Consider the following 18,431-nt stretch of genomic DNA (forward strand, 5'->3'; position numbering starts at 1 on the left):
GTCGTGAGTTCGAGCCATGCCTAGTAGCTGTCATGCCGGGAGGGGTAGCACCCTCCTGTCACCTAGCAGGGCTATGTGATCCAATAAGGCCTAGCTTAAGGGAACATTTCCCCATCCACTATGTGTCTTAATGCAAACATTTGATCCACACATCCTCTGCCACTCCTAAAGCCATCCTGTTCGTCACTCGCTAGGACTTCTGACATCTCTCTTACTTTCTCTATAATAATTCTTTCATATACCTTCCGTTCCATACTCAGTAGACTTATGCCACAATAATACTTGCACTCACTTCGCTAACCTTTATTTTTGTAGAAGGGGTACAATCACCGCCTTTTTCCACTCTACTGGCACAGTTTCACTCATCCATGCCTTTTTACATATCTCCAACAAGCAATTCATTCTGCTTTCTCTACTACACTTAATCATCTCTGCATACACCTCATCAACCCCAGCTGCTTTCCCATTTTTCAGCCACTTCACAGCATTCTTCACCTGTGTGAGTGTCATGTTTCCTGGCACTGCATTTCTTCTCTGTACACCCACAAAACCAGTCATGTTAACTGTCGCTTTGCTCTCTCCACTCCAATTCATTAAACTTTCAAAATATTCTTTCCATACATACATATATATATATATATATATATATATATATGCCCAGGACTACTAGGTGATTTTAATGGGGGATATGAATGGAAGAGTAGGCACTGGTCCTGAGGATGACATAATGGCTTGTTATGAGTACCAGGAGAAAATGATAATGGGAAGTGACTAAAGGATATGTGTCAGGAGAGGAGGTTGTGCATTTGTAACTTGTATTTCAAACACAAAGATGCACATAAATATACGTGGTATAGAGGGAACGGGGACCGTATTGAAAGAAGCCTGATTGATTACGTGCTCATAGAGAGGTTTATGATGGGAATGGTTGCCGATATGAGGGCCGTGAGAGGACGATGTGGAGGTCTGTCAGATCATATAATTGTGGTTTGCAAGATCAGGCTGAGAGGAGTGAGGTGGATCAGGAGAGAGAGGTGCAGTCAGGGAGAAAGACTGAAAGTTGAGAAGCTGAGGATCAAGGAAATGGCAGATGATTGCAGGACCAAAATAGAGGAGGAGTTAGAATCAGTGAACTGGAATGAAATGGATCTGGACAGCCTGTGGAGTGCATATAGGGATTGCTTAGTTAGGAATGCTAAAGTGGTGTGTGGTGTGGCAAGAGTAACAACAAAAAAGAAAGGTACGGCATGGTGGGATGAGGAGGTTAACCCTATCAGGTTTTTGGGCTGGGCAGATTATGTCTGTGTCAGAGTCAGCCACTCATGCTGACCCACATCTTTGCAGCCTGATATTTTACTTTGATCGCTCTGTGTAAATACACTTTTCAAGATAGAATGTTGGTTCTGGTGTCATTTTAAAGATGAATAGTTGTACTTTATCATAGTATGTTCAAAAATGGAGAACAAGGAAAATAAAATGTCAAAAAGATGAGTTGAAGTTAAGCGAAGCAAAAATTTCATATCTTGCTGTAAAAAAATCTATCTGTCTATCTATTGCCAGATGCCATAATCCCGTATGGGGTGGCCATTTGACTTTGAGTTAGTTGTTTTACGGGGAGGGGCACTAACCCTCCACCAACCCACCTGTTGACACGTAGGGAGCACGTATGGTTTGGTTATATGGTTACCACTCAGCGTTGTAAATGGTTTCGTGGCTTACAGGAAACCATTAGGCTTGTCACTCAATGTAAAGCCACCTGTAAAGGAAAGAAAAGCAATAAGAAGTGACAGGAAAGATGGGAGAAATAGGAAGAGAGGAGGGCAGGCACAGAAAAAGAATGATAAAGGCTCAGGAAGGAGTAGGCAGCACTACATCGAGTGAGTGGATGATGGTCGCCACCACCTATTCGGCAAAAAATAATGAGTAAAGATATGTAAATTTGGTTTAAACCATGCAAAAATACAATAAATTAGCTTTACTATGATATATAGATTATAGTAATTTTTGCATTTCATTGTGCAGTAAAGCAAAAGGAAAGAGATGCACAATTTTATTTTAGTCTCGGCCGCATATTCGCTTCGCAATGTTTTTCTTTGATCGGTCAGTGTAAATACACTTTTTATGACAGGATGCTGGTTGTGGTGTTATTTTGAAGCTGAATAGTTGTACTTTATCATAGTATGTTCATAAAAGGAAAACAGAGAAAATAAAAAGTCAAAGTGACGAGTTGAAGTTAGGCAAAAATCAAAAATTTTTTATCTTGCTGTAGAAAAATATTCACCAAGAATAAAGTTACAAAGAAACAAAGCTATGAGTCAGACCAGCTGTGCGTACCCCCACACACAGAGCAACCATTCTGTGACAACATGCTCAAGCCTCTTTGTTATGATGCGTAAATGCGATTTATGGTGAATATTTTACAAAAGATTCTTAAAATGACGATTAAAGGCATTATCCGAATCTCTAAGGTTGGATTTGAAATGACGATCGAATTAGTCATTTGAATCTCAAAGAGTTAAGAGAGCAGTGGAGGAAAAGAGGAAGAAGTAGCTAAAGTGGTTACAGGATGGGGGTTCAATTGAATTAAGAACTTGAGTATATTGAGAGCAAGAAGCAAGTAAAGAGACTAGTGAAGAGGAAAAACAAGGAGGTAAATGATGATCTTGGAAGAAAAATGAATGCGAACTATTCTGAAAATAGGAAGTTATTCTGGAAAGAGGTGCAGAAATGTAGATGTGAAAGCAGAAAGAAATGTGATGGTCTGAAGGATGCAGGTGGTAGATTATTAACCCATGGAGATGAAGTAAGGACCAGATGGAAAGAATATTTTGAAAGCCTGATGAATGGAAATAGAGAGAGCAGAGCGGCTGTAAACATGATTGGTTTTGGGGATGTGCAGAGAAGGAATGCAGTGCCAGGAGACATGACACTCGCACAGGTGAACAGTGCTGTGAAGCGGCTGAAAAATGGGAAAGCAGCTGGGGTTGATGAGGTGTATGCAGAGATGCTTAAATGTAGTGGAGAGTGGAATGAAGTGATTATTGGAGATGTGTAAGAAGGCATGGATGATTGAAACTGTGCCTGCAGAGTGGAAAAAGGCTGTGATTGTACCCCTGTACAAAAATAAAGATGAACGAAGTGAGTGCAAGAATAATCGTGGCATAAGTTTATTGAGTGTGGCAGGGAAGGTATATGGAAGAATTATTTTAGAGAAAGTAAGTGGAGGAACGATTGGGCAAATATGAATTGGAGCAGATGGGGGACGTGAAAGGTGTGTGTAGAATATTTACAGAAGAAATATGTGCAGCATGTGATGTGGTGTGTGGAAGGAAGAGAAGACGGAGGGGGGTGCAAGGAACAGCGTGGTGGACTGAAGAGGTGAAACAGGCTGTGGCACAAAAGAAGAAAGCATACAATGAATGGATGAGGAATAGGGGCGTGGAAGAGGTTGAGAGGCGGAAGAGAGAGTTATATGTAGAAAGAAAGAGAGAGGTGAAAAGATTAGTAAGAGAGAGTAAGAAGAGAGTGGATGAGGAATTTGGAAGGAATATGAGTGTAAAGTGGAGGGACTGTGAGAAAATGTTCTGGAGAGAGGTGAAAAGAGTAAGACAGGGTGGAAGTGAAGTTAGCAGGGGAGTGAAAGATAAAAATGGTAGATTACTAGTGGAGAAGGGAGAAAAAGTGAGCAGATGGAGAGAACACTTTAAGGAATTGTTGAACGTGGAGGATGGAAGTAATGCGAGTATAAGTGGCTGGGGAATGGCTGGGAGAAGGAGGGAGGTGAGAAGACAGGAAGAAATCAGTAGGATAGAAGTTGTGGAAGCAATGAAGAAAGTTAAATCAGGGAAAGCCCCAGGAATTGATGGAGTGTGTGGTGAAATGCTGAAGCATGGGGGAGAGATAGTAGTAGAATGGATGTGGAAGATGTGCAGATTGGCCTGGGAGGAAGGTAGAGTCCCGGAGGATTGGAAGTCAGGTATAATTATTCCCTTGTACAAAGGAAAAGGGGAAAAAGAAGTGTGTGGTAATCATAGGGGCATTTGTCTTCTTAGTATAATAGGAAAAGTGTATGGTAGGATACTTATTGACAGAGTTAGAGAAAGAACAGAGGAATTAGTTGGAGAAGAACAGGGAGGCTTTAGGAAGGGAAAAGGTTGTGTAGATCAGATATTCATTCTCAGATCTTTAGTGGAAAAATTTCTAGAGAAGGGAAAGAAGTTGTATGCGGCTTTCATGGATTTGGAGAAAGCATATGACAGGGTGGATAGACTAGGATTGTGGAAAGTGTTAAGAATATATGGAGTAGATGGGAAGTTGTTGAATGCTGTGAAGAGTATGTACGATGGTGCGAAGGCTGCAGTGCGTGTGGATGGTGAACTAAGTGAATTTTTCTCTTTGAAAGTTGGTTTGAAACAGGGATGTGTCATGTCTCCATGGTTGTTCAATCTGTACATGGATGGGGTAATAAAAGAGGTACAAGGTAGGGTAGTGGATGTTGGAGTGGCCCTGGTGAGAGAGGACAGTGTTTGGAAACTCCCTGTGCTGTTGTTTGCAGATGATACTGTGTTGTTGAGTGAAGACGAAGGGGAGCTGCAAGGCTTGGTGGATGAGTTTGGGATAGTGTGTAAGAAACGGAATCTAAAGGTGAATGTTGGGAAGAGTAAAGTGATGGTCTTTGAGAGAGGTGAAGTCAGTGAATGTACAGCGAGGTTGGTTGGTGAGGAATTGGAAAATGTGAGTACGTTTAAGTACTTGGGTAGTGTGATGAGTAAGGATGGAGGTTTGGAGGGTGAAGTGCTTGAAAGGGTACAGCAGGGAAGAAAGGTTGCTGGTTCTTTGAAAGCAGTGATAAGAAACAGGGAAGTGAGCATGGAAGTGAAAAAGTTACTACATGACAGTATTGTGATACCAACTCTAACGTACGGAAGTGAAACTTGGACGTTGTTGGAAGGACACAAGTCAAGAGTGAGAGCAGTGGAAATGAGTTATTTAAGAGGAGCCTGTGGAGTCACATGGAGAGACAGGCTGACGAATGAGGATATAAAGGAGCGTTGTGGTGTTGATGTGGATGTGATAGGAAGCGTTATGAGGAACATACTGAGGTGGTTTGGCCATGTGGAGAGGATGGAGGGTGAAAGACTGACGAAGAGAGTGTATGTGAGTGAGGTGGAGGGGGAAAGAGGGAGGGGGAGGCCGAGGATGAGATGGAGGGATGGGGTGGAGAGGTATATGAGAGAGGGGGGTGTGAGTTGGGAGCAGGGGAGTGAAATGGCGGGGGACAGGGCGACTTGGAGGCGATTTGTTTGTGGCCACCCCAAACGGGACTGAGGCGTCTGGCAATAGATAGATAGAAGAGAGATATCATAAGTCCTAGTGAGTGATGAACAAGGTGGCTCTAGGAGTGGCAGAGGATGTGTGGATCAAATATTTGTAGTGAGACAGCAAATAAGGCTTGTGAGAAGGACCATAAGGTGTTTATGGCATTCATGGATCTGGAAAAAGCATACAACAAAGTAGACAGAGAGGGATTGTGGGAAGTTTTGCGCATGCACGGTGTAGATGGTAAACTGCTAAGTGGCGTTAAGAGTTTTTATGATGGTAGCAAAGCACGTATAAGGGTTAATGGGCATCTAAGTGAATGGTTCACGATCGGTGTGGTTGTGCGACAAGGTTGTTTTATGTCCCCATGGTTTTTCAATTTATATATGGATGGGGTGATGAGAGAAGTAACAACACGAGTAAGAGAGAGGGATAGCGTTGGTAATGAATGGTGATGGATGGAATATCTTAAATTTGTTGTATGCTGATGATGCAGTACTGCTTGCAAGTACCAGACAAGAATTTGGTAGGCTAGTGCAGAGTTTTGCTGATGTCTGTGAGCGTCATGCCTTGAGAGTAAATGTAGAAAAGAGTAAAGTGATGGTTATTGAAAGAGAGGGTGACTCCTAGTGTGATGTTACAGTGAATGGAGAGAGACTGGAATTGGTGTGAGAGTTCTAATACCTGGGCACAGTGATAGAAAAGAAAGTAAATGTGCAAAAGAAGTTGAAAATAGAGTGACACAAGGAAGAAAAGTAGCTGGTGCAATGAAGGCCTTGATAAGAAACAGAGGCTTGAATGTTGCAGCTGCACGAGGCTTACATGAGGGAGTGTTTGTGCCAACTTTAACTTATGGATGTGAGACTATGGTGTGGCATGAAATTGAAAAGTCAAGAGTAAGAGCAATGGAGATGGGACTGCTGAGGAATGTATATGGAGTACAGAGGGTGGATGTGATACGAAATAATGCGATTCGTGAAAGGTGTGCAGTTAGGAAGTCGGTGGACATCAGAATCGGAAGAGAGTGTACTGAGATGGTATGGTCCTGTGGAGAGAATGGATAACAATAGAGTGGTGAAAAGGGTACATCTGAGTGAATTTGGAGGGAGGAGGCGAGGTAGGCCAAGGAGTAGGTGGAGAGATGTGGTGGATGAGTGTGTGAGGAAGATATGTTTGGAAGTCGATGAAGTTAGGGAACTGACAAGAGATCGAGCTGGCTGGATGAATGTTGTGAGAAGTGCATGATCTGGGATTTTGGCACCCCTTTTTAATGTGGCAGCATCTGGATTGACTCAATCGGATTCGTTTATATGAAGGTAAAGAACATGGTGAATGTTTTTGGCGAATCCAATAGAGCCAGGATTCTGGGGGCTTGAATGATGAGTGAATGAAGTGTGGCCCATTGGATTGGGCAAATTTGGGCTGTCTGGGCATTGCTACTCCTCATCCTGCCCTTGGGTGGGAAAGGAGGTCTGGGTTATGATGATGATGATGGATATATACATACATACATATATATATATATATATATATATATATATATATATATATATACAGTAATCACTCTAATATCCGGACGCCCAATAACTGAACATCCCCACTACCCGGACATAATCGTCCTGGGATCCAACATTCCCACAATGGTCCTCCCCCCCCCCCCCACCACCACCACCACCACCGGAAAAAAAAAAAAAAAAAAAAAAATCCCGTCCGTAATTTGAACTTACCGCGCGCGCCGCGGGAGAGCATTGTTTTGGCGCGTCATTCCTCCGACGTCCGATAGAGTGCCGCTGCATCCTCCCCACTTCCCGCCTGTCTCTCACCGCGAGTGTACGCTCGTCGTAATGGCTGCCCACGTGATCGCTTTTGTGGTGGTGCCCTACCTGCTGCAGGGCCTCCTGCTGCTCTCGGTCCTCCTCTTAGTGTGTGTGATGATGGCCCCGCCACCTAAGAAAAGGAAGAGAGTGGTGTTGACTCTGGAGAAGAAGAGGGAGATATTGGAGAAAGTGGATGCGGGTTGGTCTTCTTCCCGCATTCTTCGCGAGTTCAACCTGGCCCGGTCTACTTTGTTCGATATCAAGAGGTCCCGAGACAAACTCATGCAGTACACGGCTGACTTCTCGTCGAGAAGCAAACGCAACGTGGAAAGGAAGGTTATGTTTACCCCCAAGTTTGCAGAAATCGACCGATCCACGTTGATTTGGTATCGACAGCAACGTGTTGCTGGTGTGATGGTACGTGGAACGGAGCTGAAGGCTGCTGCTGAGAAGTTTGCCAGGCTTCACGACGCCCTAGACTTCAAGGCATCCGAGGGTTGGCTCTTCGCATTCAAGTTGTGACATGGCCTTACCAACCGTAAAGCACATGGCGAAGCATTGGACGCTAACGAGGATGGAGTTGATGAGTTTCGGCACAAGGTGAAAGGCTTGATTCGACAGGGAGGGCCTAACTCTCGGTCAAGTCTACAACGCTGACGAAACTGGCCTATTCTATTGCTCGCTGCCAACGAACACTCTAGCCGAGGAGACGGAGAAGCGTGTACCTGGCCGCAAGCTTTCCAAGGAACGGATATCTGCTTTGTGTTGTGCCAGTGCTAACGGCATGCACTGGCTTAAGCCCGTCATTGTTGGCCGAGGAAAGCAGCCTCGGTGCCTTCGTGGGGTGATGGATGTCCTTCCTGTCGTCTGGTACCATTCTTTATAGGCATGGTTCACAGCTGTGATCTTCAAAGACTGGTTTCACCGTCACTTCGTCAGGGAGGTCATCCATTACCAGACAAAGACACTGGGAATCCCGCGCGTCCAGGTAAAGCCTCTCCTTCTACTCGACAATGCACCTGCCCACCCGTGCGACAAGGACTTGGTTGCTGAAAATGGCCATATTAGGTGCATGTTTCTGCCACCTAATACGACTGCTCTCATTCAACCAATGGACCAAGGAGTGATCGTGGCAACAAAGCACCTATACCGTCGGAAGTTCCTGGACGAGGTGATGGTTGTTCTCGAGGACGAGGACGAGTGCAGGGAGGGACGGGACACACGAGGCAAGCGGACTTTGGAAAACCTTCGCCGCTATAACACTAAGTCTGCGCTGTACAACTGGGCTAGTGCATGGAAGGAAGTCCCTGTGAAAACTCTTGAAAATGGTTGGTCTCGTCTGCTTCTCGGAACGGATGTGGAGTACGATTTTCTAGGGTTTGACGTGGATGACTTCCATGCATGGCTACGTACGCACAGCGACGATGTAGATGTGGACGATGTTCGTGAGTGGTTGGATGACGACGAGGGCGATCCTGGGTATCAGATGTTGTCTGATATCAAGATCGCGTCTTCGGTTGCTGGTGTCAGTACCGAACTTGAAGATTCTGACGCTGAAGGCGACGGTGATGCGGACTCCTCTCAGCAGGACACTACTTCAGCCATCCCCAAGCTGAGCGCACTCCGGGAACATCTAGAGTTCGTCCTAGACTACCTGGAACACCCGGACTGCGACAGGGAGATGGGGCCCTTGGGACTCGTGGAGGAAGTGCGTGCTTTCAGGCAGCGCATCATCAATCGTCAGAATCATCGGTCATTGCGTCAGTCAACCACTGACAGTTTTTTCAGGCCCGTGACCCCCGCTGTGCCCAGCCCTGGCTCCACTCCGTTGCCTCCCCGAGACAGGCCCTCATGCTCCGAGCCACAGCCCAGCACATCAGCCACGGTGGAGTCACCGCTCGACATGAGTTTGCGGCTGTCTTCAGAGTCCTCTGCAGTGGGTACGCCATCACCACGACCCAGCGATGCACCCCTAGGTCGCCTGCCAGTGATACTCTCAGACTCTGACCGTGAATAAACAGCAAGAACTTCTCCACTAGACCACACGGGAATTTTGAGTGTTGTGCAGTGAAAAAAACAGTGTGTTGTGTTAAGGATTTAAAGTTGTGAGAGAAAAGACTCAATAGAAAAAAAATGTAACGTAAATAGACTTGTTTGTTTTGCCTTTGGAAAATTAAAAAAAAATGGGAAAAGTTAAAGTGCAACACTAAGTTACAATGGAGCATTATTTGGACAAAAGTGAACATTGTGAAGAGAACGGACTTCTTTGTGTTATTGACTAAGTTCAGTGCAAGACTTCAGGAACAGTGTACTGCAATTGCTTCAGGAAATCGTTCTTACTGTCAGAGTCCGAGAGGAGGCGGTTATTCATCGAGGTGGCCAGGGACTTGCTGTAAGTAGCCAGAATGTTTCATACTGTACTTTTTTCCCAACTATACTTACCTCATTTCACTCTTCAATGTCCTTTATTGGTGTGATTAGGGTGTTAGTAGCTGTGCATGTGCAGAAGGAATGTGTTTTTCTGAGTTAGGCTAGGTTAGGGTCCATAAATACCGGAATGTTTATTAATGTATGAACATACTTCTAAACCCTCATTTTATATTTCTTTTGCATTTATTTCAGTCATTTATGTCCCTTATTGGTGTGATTTGGGTCTTAAATAGGTGCTATGCATGTCCAGAGGGAGTTGTATAGGTGTTCCTCTGAGTGAGGGTCCATAAGTACAAGTCCATAAGCTGGGGCCCAATATCCGGACAAAACCAATAACCGGACCTACCTATGGCTCTGTTACATCGGATATTGGAGTGATTACTGTATATATATATATATATATATATATATATATATATATATATATATATATACATCAACATCATCATCAGCCGTTTGAGTATCCACTTCAGGACCGGCCTATCCTGGCCGAAGTCTGGACGATACAGCCAATGTATCTCTACCAAGTGGCTTAGGCTGTCTGGTAGAGATTGTATGTAGGGTGAGAAGTGCTTGTAAGTGTAACTGTAGTGTTGGAGTGGCTTTGGATGTGTGTGTAGTCTGTGAACCAAGTGTAGTCGGCCTGCGCATGCTGACTGGGTGCAAGCATACTTTACAGTATGTGACACTGGTTCAGCCACAACACCCCTTGTGTCTGCCAAGCAGTATGTGGCCAGGAGAATGTTCCCAAAGTCTATTACCCTGGCGGGGCGCAAACCCTCGCTCTGCAGTGTACGAAAACGCACACTTTACCACTGTACCATGGAGGCTCTCTCTCTCTCTCTCTCTCTCTCTCTCTCTCTTTCTCTCTCTACATACATACATACACCCACTGCAAATTGACTTAGGACCTACACACACAATTGCTATGGAAGAGTTTTCTGTCTTTGTGTTTCCACCTCAACCAAGTGAATTTTTTGGGCAAGAAGTAACTGGCAACTCCTCTCTGGTGTTGGTGGGAGGTGGTGAAACACTCTAGCACATCAGTGCTAGTCCAGAAGCGAGAGTGGGAGTTTATTTTCCCGTCGCTTCAAGCTTGCACCTCCCTGTTTTTTCGTATGCATTACTGATTGCCCTGTTATTTTCCTAGAGTTGAGTTATCATGCCTGGATAAGGGATGAGAGGGTCCTTATCATTGCATGGAGGCAGGATAATGTCCCTATCAACACGATTTGTGAACATACTGGATGCGCAAAATCGACCATCATGAAGATTCTTGCTACCCTCCATCTAATGTCATACCAGAGCACAAGCATGGCGATAGAAAGAAGAGGACGACTTCCAGAGGTACAGAAACACTTCTGAAGAGGGAAGTAATCAAGAATCCTCGACTTACAGCAGCAGAATTGAAGAGAATACATCCCCAGCTGTTACAAGACATCTCAATTTGAACTATCCAACATTGCATGCAGAAGGAGCTGGGTTTGCCAAGCCGCACTGTAGCCAAGAAACCACTTCTTACTGAATGCATGAAGAAGCAGCACATTCAGTTTGCCAAGAAGTATGCACACTGGACATTGGATGAGTGGAGAAAAGTTATGTTTTCCGACGAAAGCACATTTCAAATGTGCCAGGTATGTTCTGCCAAGGTTCATTGCCCTGCCTCCCATAGTCGATATGACCCTGCTTACATGGTGCCGACTGTTAAGCACCCATAATCAGTAGTGGTATGGGGGTGTTTCTCAGGTGAAATGGGAAGGGGAGGCCTCGACTTTCTTCCTAAGAACTTGATGATGAATGTTGGCCAGTACATTGTTGTGAAAGATCATTTGTTAAACTTTTTGCTATTCATGGGTGTGTCTTTTTCATGCACGATTCAGCTCCATGTCACAGGTCAAGAAACATGACAAAATGGCTTCAGGATAATCAGATTGAGGTCCTTGACTGGCCTGGCAACAGTCCGGATCTAAATCTGATAGAAAACTGTTGGGAAAAGATGAAGAAAATCATGGCAGAGAAGAAGATACCCAATCTGGACAACCACAAGACAACCGATAAATGTTTGGTGCCAAGAAATGTCCTTATATTACTTTAGAGATTTAAGTGATTCCATGCCAAAATGCATCCAACTGGTCCTGAAAAACAAGGGAAACATGATTTCATATTAATGAATGGCATTTCATGAACAAACATCGTGATATACTACGATCTCTGTGTTTTTTAATACCTTGTGGGGGGACTTTCCTAAGTCAATTTACAGTTGCTGTGTATATATATATATATATATATATATATATACAGTGCTCGTCAGAAATATCAAGTGCCCATGGCTGGGCGCGCAGTACTTATGGCCAAAAAAGAATCACCCACTTTTGGGGGTAAAAATTGAGCCACAAGTTTGCAGCGCTAGCATGACATCACGGTAGCCTGAGGCCTTCTGATGCGCTGGTTGGTTCCCGCCTCAGTTGCCCACGGGCTGCCTGAGAGAGAGAAACTCCGCCGCGTCTCCCTCTCTTTTTCCGCCCTTTTTTACCGAGTGTCCCACAGTGTTTTGGCTTTCGCCACTTTGTTATGGCACCTACCCTTAAACTATCGAGTGAAATCATATCCCAGATCATTGCTCTTAAGGAGGCAGGCCACCAGACAAAGGAAATTAGTGAATTGGTTGGTGTGGCTCAATCGACAGTGCGTCGGTGGTGCGTGCGGTTTCGAGTGGAAAACAGTGGTGAACTTCCCACAAAGAAACTGCGGTCTGGTAGGCCTAGGAAAACTTCCCCAAGGTCTGTTAATGTTTTAAAACATGCAGTGGAGTCTAATCCTCGTGTGAGTGCAAGGAATATAAAGGAGAGCAACCCGGAAGTGTTTGGTGAGGTGTCTGTGAGAACAGTGTCTCGTAGGGTCCATGGACTTGGTTACACAAGTCACAGGCCTGTGAGAAAGCCTCTTCTCACAAAAAAACAGCGACTTCGTAGGCTTGCCTTTGCTAACAAATATCTTAACTGGGGTGAGGAGCAATGGTTGTCAGTGTTGTGGTCTGATGAGGCAACGTTTAGTGTCACCTGTAACAGAGAAGCACGTGTGTACCGACGCAAAGGTAGTGACCCACTGGACCCACGGTATGTAGAAAGCACAGTTAACATCCTGATTCACTCATGGTATGAGGTTTCTCAGGGAAGGGTTTGGGGAAGCTTGTTGTGCTTCCCAAAAACCTTAGAGTGAATCAGGATGTTTACCTGGAGCTTCTGTGTGATCATTTACCAGACTCCTTTGAGCTAACAGGTGCACGAGTGTTTCAGCAAGACGGTGCACCTGCTCACAAGGCCAAATCGGTCACCAATTGGCTTCGTGACTGCGAGGTCTCATTCATGAAAGACTGGCCAGGAATAGCCCAGACCTCAACCCGTTTGAAAACCTCTGGTACCTCGTAAGAGTCTCCAAGGGAAGGACGTGAGCTCTCTGCCTAAGCTGGAGGCTGCCATTCATGACTCCTGGGACAAAATACCCCTCCAGCACCTCAGGAGCCTTGCCCTTTCACTTCCAAGACGTCTCAGGTCCGTGAAGAAGTGTAAAGGATACCCTACGAAGCACTAAAGGTAAATAAAATGCATTATTTATATGTTTTTCAATGTTGAAAGGTTTGTTTCATAGGAGGGACGCAGGACACTCGATACTTCTGACGAGCATTGTATATACATATATATACTGTGTATATATATATATATATATATATATATATATATATATATATATATATATATATATATATATATATATATATATATATATATATATATACAGTATATATATATCTATATCTATCTATCTATCTATCTATCTATATATATATATATATATATATATTTTTTACAGTTGCAAGCGCTGGTTCGAATCCTCGCAATATTTGTAGCAGCCGTGGCTCAGTGGGTTAGAGCGCTCCGCTCTGACCGAAGGGTCGGAGGATCGAATCCACCCAAGGGTCATTGGTAGACATCAGGAAGGGCATCCGGTCATAAAATGCTACACGCTCCAAACCAAAGTCCTCTAACCAGGGGCAATGCCTTAGCCCTTATCCAGAAAAGGGGTACCTGGTGTAAAACTCACACACATATATATATAATATATATATATATATATATATATATATAATGTGATCCCTTGGTTATAGCTGTTTTTGTTGTCATATCTACCCGAGAATCTTCACTCCTGCTGTTATTAAACAATTTTTACCTCCTCCCCCCCCTCCCCCCCAAAAAAAAATCATTACCAAGTTCCTGAGCTGGTTTCTGCTGACAGTGATGGTGCAAACTCTGCAGTATCTGATGGCTTTGAGGGATTCAAAGATGAGTTCCTACTTAAGGAGTTAATCCCAGGTAATGGAAACCGCTATATATCCCCACCCTACCCTCAGAACCCCTTTCCTCAAGCCCATCTTAGATCTCCGTATGGTATGTGTTTCTTCCTTACTATGCCTCACTCATGATTTTCTGTTAACCTTACCATGCCTATGTATGTTTCAGATACTCACCATAACAGTATGTATGTGCAGTATTTCGTTCTGTTTCGTTTTTGAAGACTCCAACATGCATGTGTCGACCTTGGTCACCTGATGGCATGCCTCTCCATACTGCTAGATCTCTGGCGGCGTCCCTATTTAGTTCTCAGTCCCTGAGGTCACACTCAATGACCTTGTCCCATGTCTTTTCGGTCTACCTCTTGCTACCCTACCCCTAACATTAACAGTATTTAGTGGGTCTAAACTGTTGTAAAAGGAAAAATTTTGGTTTACAAGTAGGGTGCCTGGTACAGTACCTGTCTATCTCTTTATTGCCAGATGCCTTAATCCCACAAGGGGTGGCCACAAACAAATCATCTCCATATTGCCCTGTCCCGTGCCATTTTGCTGCCCTCCCCTCAGTTCCTCACACCCCTCCTTCTCATATAGCTCTCCACTCCATCCCTCCAGCTCATCTTCAGCCTTCCCCTCCCTCTCCTACCCTCCACCTCACTCACATACATTCTCCTTGTTAGCCTATCACTCTCCATTCTCTCCACATAACTAAACCACCTCAGTGTATTTCTCCTACTGCCTGCTATCACATCCACATCCACACCACAATGCTTCTTCACTTCCTCATTTGTCAGTCTCTCTCCATGTAACTCCACATGTTCCTCTCAAATAACTCATTTTCACTGCTTTCACTCGTGACTTGTGTCCCTCCAACAAGGTCCAAGCTTCACACAGTACTGTCATGCAGCGATTTTTTTTTTTTACTTCCATGCTCACCTCCCTATTTCTTATCACTGCTTTCAAAGAACCAGCCTGGTATCAATTAGGATAAATCCCATTTGTTTTCTGTTTTCAGTATCACTTTGTTTAGGTATCACACAGTAGGTGTGGTACCAATTACTGTAAACTGTACATGATAACCAAGGAATCACTATGTGTGTGTGTGTATTTATATATATATATATATATATATATATATATATATCCATCATTCAATCCTGCATTGCACCATGAGGAGCGTAGGAGCCCAGGGCTAAGCAGTTGGTCCCGACATTTAAGATGAGAGTGACCAGCCTCCCTCATCCCTGTGTGGCTGTATATATATATATATATATATATATATATATATATATATATATATATATATATAATGTATATATATATATATATATATATATATATATATATATATATATATATATATATATACTGTGTATATATATATATATATATATACAGTATACCTGTATATATATAAACTCTCAGTTATCCGTCATTGCAATATCCAGCTCAAATCAATATCCAGCACTGCTGGTTCAGCCTTATTAAAACAACATCTGGCAAAATTGTGCTATATGCAGCGCTGAAATGGGATGTAACCAGTGGTGCTATGCAATATCCGGCATTGAGGTGTACCAACTGGCTTGTAAAAGGTAGCCAACCTGCGCTGTATTACTGTGCTGTATCATTATTTTATTGTATTTTTTGCTTAATTTTCATCATTTACTCATGGGAAAGTTTTTAGGATAGAGGTTCAAGACAGTAATGCAATATCCAGCCATGCCGAATATTGACCCGATGGGGTGTATTGTACTATGCAATATCCGGTGTTTTGCTTTAACGGGTAGGGCTTGGCTGAACGATGCCAGATAATTGAGAGTTTACTGTATATTTATTTATTTATTTACATAAATGTAGGGAAGAAATAACCAGAGACTTGAACCTGTAAATTGTTCTTTTCAAGAAAAGCAGTATGAAAAGAGAGAATTTCAAGATCCTTTCACATGAAGATACCTGGTTGCATTGCATTTAAAATACAGGAGGTCAAAGGCAGAGGGAAATACAGAATGAAGATAATGGCTCCAGAGTTGATATGTTGCACAAAAGAAGAACTGATAGACAGAAAAGGATAAGAGCACAGTACATTGCCAGGTGGGAGCTACATGCTTGATGTTGTAGAGGAAGCCTGAAAGAAGACAATTCAGAAGGGCAGTAACCACTGAAGCAGCAACAGTAGATACTGATGCAATGCTGTGGTGAAGAGAGATTGAAGGGAGTCCATAGTTTTTTTTTTTTTTTTTTTTTTTTTTTTTTTTAAATGCGAGGAAGAAGGAACCAAAGTCCATGAGCCCGCAATAAGAGTTCTCTCCAAGAGAAAAACAAAATACAAGAGAGAGCCAAATTCAAGATCCATTCATTTCGAGATGCCTGGACACACTGCGTTTGAAAGACTGGAGATCATAGGAAACAGGAAATACAGACAGAGGGAGACAGTTCCAGAGTTGACCTGTTGCATAAATGAAGGACTGGGAGTAACGGTTAACTCTTGCATTAGAGAGTTGGACAGAAAAGGGATGAGAGTTTGCTGCTAGACGGGTGCTACGTGCCCGTCGTAGAGGTGGAGGAATGCATGCAGACAGTTCAGAGGAGCAGTGACCATTAAAGTAGCGATAGAAAAGAGATGAAGATGCAACAGTGCGGCGAAGAGACAGAGGTTGAAGGGAGTCAGTAAGAGGAGGAGAGTTGATGAGACGAAAAGCTTTTGACTCCACCCTATTGAGAAGAGCTGTATGTGGGGAGCCTCCCCACACATGAGAGTTGTACTCCACACTGGGGTGGATAAATCCCCTGTATAGAGTCAACAATGTGCAGGGGTAAAGAAAGAACAGAGTCAGCTTAGCACACCCAATCTCTTGGAAGCAGATTTTACAAGAGATGTAATATGATCATTCCAAGATAAGTCCCGAGTAAATGAAACCCCAAGCATATTCAAGGATGATGCAGGACTAAGCTGAATATTATTAAACATTAGTAGGTATACCTGTGGAAGATTTTGACGGGTTAATAGGTGTAAGAACTGAGTCTTAGATGCATTAAAAACAAGATTACTCCTACCCCAGTCAGAGATATGAGCCAAGTCAGACACCAGGTGTGCCATAGCCTCATCCCCTGCTTGCTGAAGCAACTGCTGAGATGGGCGTTTCGGGAACCGAATGGAAAGGTGAAGGGTGGAGTCACCAGCGCACGAGTGGATAGGGTTAGATGTACAGCTTAGAAGGTCATTGATGAATAAAAGGAAGAGATCTGGTGACAGGACAGAGCCCTGAGGAACACCACTGTTGACAGATCCAGGAGAAGAACGACGGCTGCCCACAACAGTGGCTACAGAACGACCAGAAAGGAAGCAAGTGATGAAGGCACAGACAGAAGGATGGAAACCACAAGAGGGCAGTTTGGAAATCAAAGATTCATGCCAGACTCAATCGAAAGCCTTTGAGATGCCAAGTGCAACGGCAAAGCCCTCGCCAAAGTCCCGAAAGGAGGATGACCAGGAGTCTGAAAGGTAGGTGAGAAGATCACCAATGGAGCGTCCCTGACAGAACCCGTACTGACGATCAGAAAGAAGGTTGTGATAGGAAAGATGCCTTAAAATTTTTCTATTGAGAATTGACTCGAAAATTTTTGAAATACACGGTACAGGATGTTAAAGCAATTGGATGATAGTTGGAGGGTTGGGGTGGTCACCCTTCTCTGGGACCGGCTGAATGAGAGCAAACCTCCAGGAAGAAGGAAAGGCATAAGTTGACAGACAAAGGCAAAAGAGTTCACCCAGGCAGGGCGCAAGCACAGAAGCACAGCTCTTGACAACAACAGGAGGGTCTCCATCAGGCCCACATGCCTTGTTAATATTGAGGCCAGTGATGGCAGAAAATACATCAGCTGAAGAAATCCCAATGTCAGCCATGAGGAAGTCAGAGGCAGGAAGTGATGGAGGAACAGCATTGGAATCATCCAAGGTGGAATTGGAGGAGAAAGTCTGTGCGAAGAGATCTGCTTTATCAGTACAAGAAACGGCTACAGAACCATCAGAGTAGAAAAGAGGAGGGAAGGATGATGAGGTAAAGTTGTTAGAAAGGTTCTTGGCAAGGTGCCAGAAGGAGCTGGAAGAATTCGAGTTGGAGAGTTGAGAGCATTTAGTACGGATGAAATTATTTTTAGCAGAGCGAAGAACAGACTTAGCACAATTCCGGGCAGAAACGTAAAGATGATGTGATTCAGGGGTGGGTTGGCTCCGGTACCTTTTGTAGGCCCTCTCCTTGTTGCGGACAGCATTAGAACAAGCGTGATTAAACCAGGGCTTTCTTGCATTAGTCAAAGGATATGCTTCCATGCCCGAGAGAATAACTTCCGTAATGCGCAAGGCACATTCAGATGGCTCCCAGCCATGGAAGCAATAATCATTCCAGGGAAAATCAAAGAAGTACTGCCTGAGGGCCTCACAATCCGCGGCTCCAAAATGCCACAGGCGACGCCTCCCTGGAGGGTCCACAGGCCGTACCAGAGCGACAGGACAGGTC

This window comes from Coenobita brevimanus, chromosome 60, assembly GCF_032717465.1.
Source record: "Coenobita brevimanus isolate Jiangsu-jjx chromosome 60, ASM3271746v2, whole genome shotgun sequence".
NCBI classification, from domain to species: Eukaryota; Metazoa; Arthropoda; class Malacostraca; order Decapoda; family Coenobitidae; genus Coenobita; species Coenobita brevimanus.